Raw genomic sequence first — 7,586 nt, 5'->3', positions numbered from 1 at the left:
CTCTAGTCTGCCAACTAGCAGTTTGGCTATAATAATAGGCACAGATTGTCAGAAAGCCAACATTTGGGAGTAAAATAATCTGCCTCATTCATCTGGAAGTATCCATTCTGATTGTGTTTATATTTTTACACAACAAACAATCAGACTTTAATCCTTTACCGCAGCTGAAATCAAAAGAGACTCATGGAAACTCATGTGGGAGCTGTACTGTAAGATTTCAGTGTAGCCTTTGATATTATTGACCATAACCTGTTGTTGAAAAAACCTCTGCCATATCATGGATTCAAAGCTATCTATTTTATAGAACACAAAGGGTTTTCTTTAATGGAAGCTTCTCTAATGTCAAACATGTAAAGTGTGGTGTACCGCAGGGCAGCTCTCTAGGCCCTCTACTCTTTTCTATTTTTACCAATGACCTGCCATTGGCATTAAACAAAGCATGTGTGTCCATGTATGCTGATGATTCAAGCATATACGCATCAGCAACCACAGCTAATGAAGTCATTGAAACCCTTAACAAAGAGTTGCAGTCTGTTTTGGAATGGGATGGGTGGCCAGTAATAAACTGGTCCTGAACATCTCTAAAACTAAGAGCATTGTACTTGGTGCAAATCATTCCCCAAGTTCTAGACCTCAGCTGAATCTGGTAATGTATGGTGTGGCTGTTGAAAAAGTTGAGGAGACTAAATTACTTGGAGTTATCTTAGATTGTAAACTGTCATGGTCAAAACATATAGATTCAATGGTTGTGAAGATGGGGAGAGGTCTGTCCATAATAAAGATATTTTTTGACACCACATTCCAAAAAACAAGTCCTGAAGGCTCTAGTTTTGTCTTATGTTGATTATTGTCCAGTCGTGTGGTCCAGTGTTGCAAGGAAAGACCTAGTTAAGCTGCAACTGGCCCAGAACAGAGCAGCACATCTTGCTCTTCATTGTAATCAGAGGGCATGCAGTCCCCGACTCCCTTGGCTAAGAGAGACTGACCGCATCACTTCGTCTTTTTATAAGAAACATTAATATGTTGAAAATCCCAAATTGTTTGCATAGTCAACTTACACACAGCTCTGACACACACACTTACCCCACCAGACATGCCACCAGGGGTCTTTTGACAGTCCCCAAATCCTGAACAAATTCAAGAGAGCGTACAGTATTATACAGAGCCCTTATTGCATGGAATTCCGTTATTGCTCAAATTAACAGAAAACCTGTATTCAAAAAACAGATGAAGCAACATCTCGCAGCACAATGCCTCTCCCCTATTTGAACTAAATGGATTGTATGTATGTATTGGTATTGATATGTAGGCTATGAGTGCCTTTAAAAATATTGATATAGTTCTGTCCTTGAAAAAAAAAAAAAAAAAACAGCTCTAAAAATGGCAGGTACTTGCACAAGCTCTTTTGTCAGGTGCCCAGAAGGTCAGAACTCCCTGCTCGACAACCAGAACATGTGAAACTCAACATGTTGAATTTGCTTCACGGTCCTCTCTCTCTTAATTCTATAAGTCTCTCTTTACCGATTGTTCCTTTTGAATAAGCCACTGACGTACAGTATAGTATGTTGACGTAGTTCAGACCCTTTCAATGTGATTCAATTGTCATGCGTGTATGATTCTAACCCTGTCACAGTAAAATGGTTACCATTGTCATTACTGATTAGATGTCCTCGGGGGCCTTGGAGAGGTTTAAATAACATTCACTCATAGTCCTCAGTCTATGTAAGGTCATTTTCACTGTCTGCTTCTCTTTCTGAGTTAATGTGCCTATTTTCATCTCCTCTTTACCTCTCTTGTCTGTCTGTTGTGTTGCTCTAACCTTCGTCAACAACAATAGAATGTCAATGTCAAACATCTAGAAAGCTCTGACATCAGTCCACGACAATAGAATGCCAATGTCAAACATCTAGAAAGCTCTGAAAACATCAGAGGAGGAGACAATTAGGGCAGTGCTACTAAATGAGGAGGTGCATCTCTGTCACATTACCTTCAGTTGCTGATGACCTTCATGATAAAATGCTCACCATGACTGGAAACCTACTGCCAATCGTTAGATAACTCTGGTATCTTTGCCACTGGCAGGCAGTAATGGAGTATCCTATTGATTTGAGATATATTCACAGTTTCGCACATAAATATCTCAAATTCAAGGCATCAAATACCATCCATTTCAAGGGTGCTTGTGATTGTATACCTCTGTTGTAGTGTATACTGCCCTATTAAATAACAACTTCTAAGTCATGATACACTGTGGCATTAGTTGAGTTTCATTCATTTCTATAGATAGTTGATGAGGAGAGAATGTACATGCAGTACTGAAGCGCTTCCTAAACTCGGTCCTCAGGACCCCAAGGGGTGCACGTTTTGGTTTTTGCCCTAACACTATGCGCTTCAGTACAATCAATCAATCAGTCAAATGTATTTTATGAAGCTTTTTTTTTTACATCAGTTGTCATTGTGATTTACAGATACCCGGCCTATTCCAAAGAGCAAGCAATGCAGAAGCTCCCTAGATAGAAGACAGGAAAATAGGAAGAAACCTACAGAGAACTAGGCTCCGAGGGGTGACCAGTCCTCTTCTGGTTGTTACGGAGTAGATATTTAAGTACAGATCAGTATATTTTATCATTAGGCTCTCTCTCTCTCTCTCTCTCTCTCTCTCTCTCTCTCTCTCTCTCTCTCTCTCTCTCTCTCTCTCTCTCGCTCTCTCTCGCTCTCTCTCGCTCTCTCTCTCTCGCTCTCTCTCTCTCCATTGTAAATATTGTTAACCTAAGAGGTCTGGGAGATCCATCACTGCCAGCCCTCAATGTTAATGACCAGTCAGTCTATCTCTTTGTGAGCATAAGTGATGGTAATAAGTCACCTCCTCTCATCCCTCCCATTCTCATTACCACAGTCATCTGCCTCTGATGAAATAACCCTCAATACTCTTTAGAATTTATATGACAAGCTATGATTAGTGGCACACTGTGGCATTTTATTTTGAGAGATCTGCCTCTGTATCAGATGTGAGGATCAGTAACACAGATGACAGATCAATGTGGGGCACTATTTTAAGTGACAACGTCACTTGTGTACTTGTGAAGTAACAATATAATTGCTCTAGTAAGAACATTTTATTGACAAATAAATTATTAAATTGCACATTGTCATTAATGCATGATTTACTTGAAATTGGCTTGATTTGTAGTTAACAAGTACACTTGTTTGAGTGCTATAATGCTGTACTGTAATGTAAAAGTGCTGTAATGTAATTTTCTTCTGTGTATATGGGGTCATAAAGGGCTATGATGTGTTTCCTAAACATGTTTGGTCAGGCCTCTCCAAACTGCGCCTCATCGGCTTCATTTAATGAGCTGCTCACATGTGGAGTCTGCAAATTTATGAATACATTCTAGATGAATGCCCTTTGCAGAACACGGTATCAGCAATCAGTGTGTGGGTGTATGTGTCTCTCACCATCATGGAATGTAGAACACAGAACATTGTTATGGAACCTGCCCTTGAGTTGTGGGTAGTTGTTTTCTGTTTCGTATCTGTACCAGACAGAACTGTTTCGGTTTCGTTCGTTCACGTTGTTGTTTTTGTATTTTTCAGTGTTCTATTAAAATAATTATGAACCCGTACCACGCTGCACCTTGGTCCTCTCCTTCTTCCACCAACGACAACCGTTACAGAACTACCCACCACAACCGGACCAAGCAGCGTGGTAACCAGGAGCAGAGGGGTCAGGACTCCTGGACATGGGAGGAGATTTTGGACGGTAAGGGACCCTGGGCACAGGCTGGAGAATATCGCCGCCCCAGGGAAGAGCTGGAAGCAGTTAAAGCAGAGCTGCGGCATTTTGAGGAGTTAGCATGGCAGCGCAACAGGGATGAGAGGCAGCCCCAAAAATGTATCGGGGGGGAGGCACACGGGGAGTGTGGCTAAGTCAGGTAGGAGACCTGAGCCAACTCCCCATGCTTACCTTGGGGGAGGTTGACCGGGCAGGCATCGTGTTATGCGGTGAGGCGCACGGTGTCCCCAGCGCGCACTCATAGCCCGGTGCGCTACATCGCAGCTCCTCATATCGGCCGGGCTAGAGTGGGTATCGAGCCAGGAGCAATGAAGCCGGCTCAGCGCATCTGGTCTCCAGTGCGTCTCCTCGGCCCGGGTTATATGGCACCAGCCCTACGCACGGTGTCCCCGGTTCTCCAGCACAGCCCAGTGCGGTCTGTTCCACCCCGCCGCACTTGCCGGGCTACAGGGGGTATCCAGCCAGGACAGGTTGTGCAGGCTCGGTGCTTGAGGCCTCCAATGCACCTCCACGGTCCGGTCCATCCGGTGCCTCCTCCACGCACCAGGCCTCCTGTGGCAGCCCCACGCACCAGGCTGTCTCTCCGTCTCCTCCCTCCCTCCTCCAGGTTCTCCCTCCGGTCCAGCGCTTCCAGATTCTCCCTCCTGTCCAGCGCTTCCAGAGCCTCCCTCCTGTCCGGAGCTGCCAGAGCCGCCTTTCACTCCGGCGCTGCCAGAGTCTCCCGTCTATTCGGGGCCCGTTGAAAGGGTCCCCAGTTCGGGGTCGGTGGCAATTGTCGCCGCTCCAAAGGAGCCACCTAAGTGGGCACAGACTAAGGTGGAGTGGGGTGGGGTCCACGTCCTGCGCCAGAGCAGTACCAGTCACCCTCAAAGCCAATTCCTCCTTAAGCTGCCTTTCCTTACAGTTCTCTGCTGGCAATGACTGGAACGAATTGCAAAATCACTGAAGCTGGAGACTCATATCTCCCTCACTAACTTTAAGCACCAGCTGTCAGAGCAGCTCACAGACCACTGCACCTGTACATAGCCCATCTGTAAATAGGCCATCCAACTACCTCATCCCCATACTGTTATTTTTGTATATATATATTTTTGATCCTTTGCACCCCAGTATCTCTACTTGCACATTCAGCTTCTGCACATATATCACTCCAGTCTCTATCACTCCAGTGTTTAATTGCTAAATTGTAATTATTTTGCCACTATGGCCTATTTATTTCCTTACCTCCTTTATCTTACCTCATTTTCACACACTGTATATAGACTTTTTTTCTATTGTGTTATTGACTGTATGTTTTGTCTATTCCATGTGTAACTCTGTGATGTTGTTTGTGTCGCTGTCACGCCCTGACCTTAGAGAGACGTTTTATTTCTCTATTTGGTGAGGTCAGGGTGTGATGTGGGGTGGACATTCTATGTTTTGTATTTCTTTGGTTTTGGCCAAGTGTGGTTCCCAATCAGAAGCAGCTGTCTATCGTTGTCTCTGTTTGGGAATCATACTTATGTAGCCTGTTTTCCCACATATGTTGTGGGATCTTTTTATTTTATTTTTGTTAGCTCTGTGAAGCCGGCAGAACTTGACGTTCGTTATTCCTTTTGTTGTTTTTGTTTGGTGTTCTGAGTATTAAAGATCATGAACACTTACCACGCTGCACCTTGGTCTACTTCTTCAGACGATCGTTACAGTCACACTGCTTTGCTTTATCTTGTCCAGGTCAGTTGTAAATGAGAACTTGTTCTCAACTGGCCTGCCTGGTTAAATAAAGGTGAAATAAAAAAATGTAAAAAATAAAGTTTGGACATACCTACTCATTCAAGGGTTTTTCTTTATTTTTACTATTTTCTACATTGTATAATAATAGTGAAGACATCAAAACTATGAAATAACACATATGGAATCATGTAATAACCAAAAAAGTGTTAAACAAATCAAAATATAATTTATATTTGTGATTCCTCAAAGTAGCCACCCTTTGCTTTGGTGACAGCTTTACACAGGTGCACCTTGTGCTGGGGACAATTAAAAAGCCACTCTAAAATGTGCAGTTTTGAGGGATTGTGGAATTGGCATGCTGACTGCAGAAATATCCACCGGAGTTGTTGCCAGAGAATTGAATGTTAATTTCTTCAACATAAACCACCTCCAACATCACTTTAAAGATGTTGGCTGTACTTCCAACCGGCCACACAACCGCAGACCACTTGTAATGGCGTTGTGTAGGTGAGCGGTTTGCTGATCTCAACATTGTGAACAGAGGGCCCCATGGTGATGGTGGGGTTATGGTATGGGCAGGCATAAACTACGGACAAAAACACAATTGCATTTTATCTATGGCAATTTGAATGCACAAAGACACCGTGACGAGATCCTTGAAGATCATTGAAGAGGAGTGGGACAACATTCCACAGGCCACAGTGTGATCAACTCTATGTGAAGGAGATGTGTCGCGCTGCATGAGGCAAATGGTGGTCACACCAGATACTGACCTTTTTCTTTTGTCCAGGCCCCTACCTTCTTTTTAAGGTATCTATGACCAACAGACGTATTTCTGTATTCCCACTCATGTGAAATCCATAGATTAGGGCCTAATGAATTTATTTCAAATGACTGATTTCCTTATATAAACAGTAACTCAATAAACTAGTTGAAATTGTTGCGTGTTTATATTTTTGTTCAGTATAGATTCTCGCATGATTTTGTCAGATGCTTAAAAGTATGACCTTCTAAACTTTTAAAACACAGAAAATGTGAAACACAATACACAGTTATACAATCAATGATGCTTCCACTGATGATATTAATGCAGTGATTGCACCCTTGTGAATGAGACCTGAGACTAACACCTGGATCACACAGACAGCGTCATCGTGTTTTGGTACACCAGAAGTAGCCTACATTCATTTCCAATGGAGCGCCAATGGAACGTTGTCTTGCAGCATTGTGTTGCAGAGGCAGTTGCAGTGTGTTTCTGTGTGTTGCATACGTTGGATATATCCTACATATGCATCAAATTGTATTCGTAGTCTTGTAGACTAGACAAAAATTGTAGCAAAAGGTGAATATTGAACTTTTGTTGCACACATACCCAGTAAAATTGTTGGATTACATAATGAAAAGAGTTTGACTGCAGAATTTATTACCAATGACGCTGTTAGTCTGATCGAGTCGTAAAAGCTTTCCTTGCAGTTTTCACTACCATCATTTTGACACGCCGAGGACTTTACTATGAAAGTCAATGGTTATTAGCAGATGGAATGGTTGTCCTGCCACTGCTGTTTACTTGATCGCACTGCGCAACGCTCTGAAACAACAGCTCTGCGAGAGGCCTCTGAATGAGTGTGAAAAACATGCTAATGCTCACTATAGCGGCAAGTCGCATGGGTCTTTTCGAGTCGACCTAATTGAAAGGATTGAGTCTAGCGCTGGGGCCTTAGCTTTGTGTGAAGAAGGGGCCTTTTGGTCCTGGATGATGAAAAGGGTTCCCAGGGATAAAGCACAAAGAGACCTGTCCATCAGACCAGCCTGCTACTACCGCCTTAAAGCACCATGGCAGCTGTTGCCGCGGCGCCCTTTCAGTTTCAAAACAACATCAGAGATATCAAACTTCGGCTCACTTGAATAATTGTGAAAATTTGAATGGGAGGATCTTCAAATACATTAAGCAGGCTATTCATGTTTAAGCGGGCTACAGCCAGGGATAAACACTGATTTGAAACCACAATCCCCAACCTGTCCTCAGCAGCGATGGCTAAATGATTTCACACAAACAGTGCATAAATGCTATCTGGTT

The sequence above is a fragment of the Oncorhynchus tshawytscha genome, linkage group LG26 (assembly GCF_018296145.1).
Source record: "Oncorhynchus tshawytscha isolate Ot180627B linkage group LG26, Otsh_v2.0, whole genome shotgun sequence".
Classification (NCBI taxonomy): Eukaryota; Metazoa; Chordata; class Actinopteri; order Salmoniformes; family Salmonidae; genus Oncorhynchus; species Oncorhynchus tshawytscha.
Note: the sequence above shows the minus strand (reverse complement) of the source record.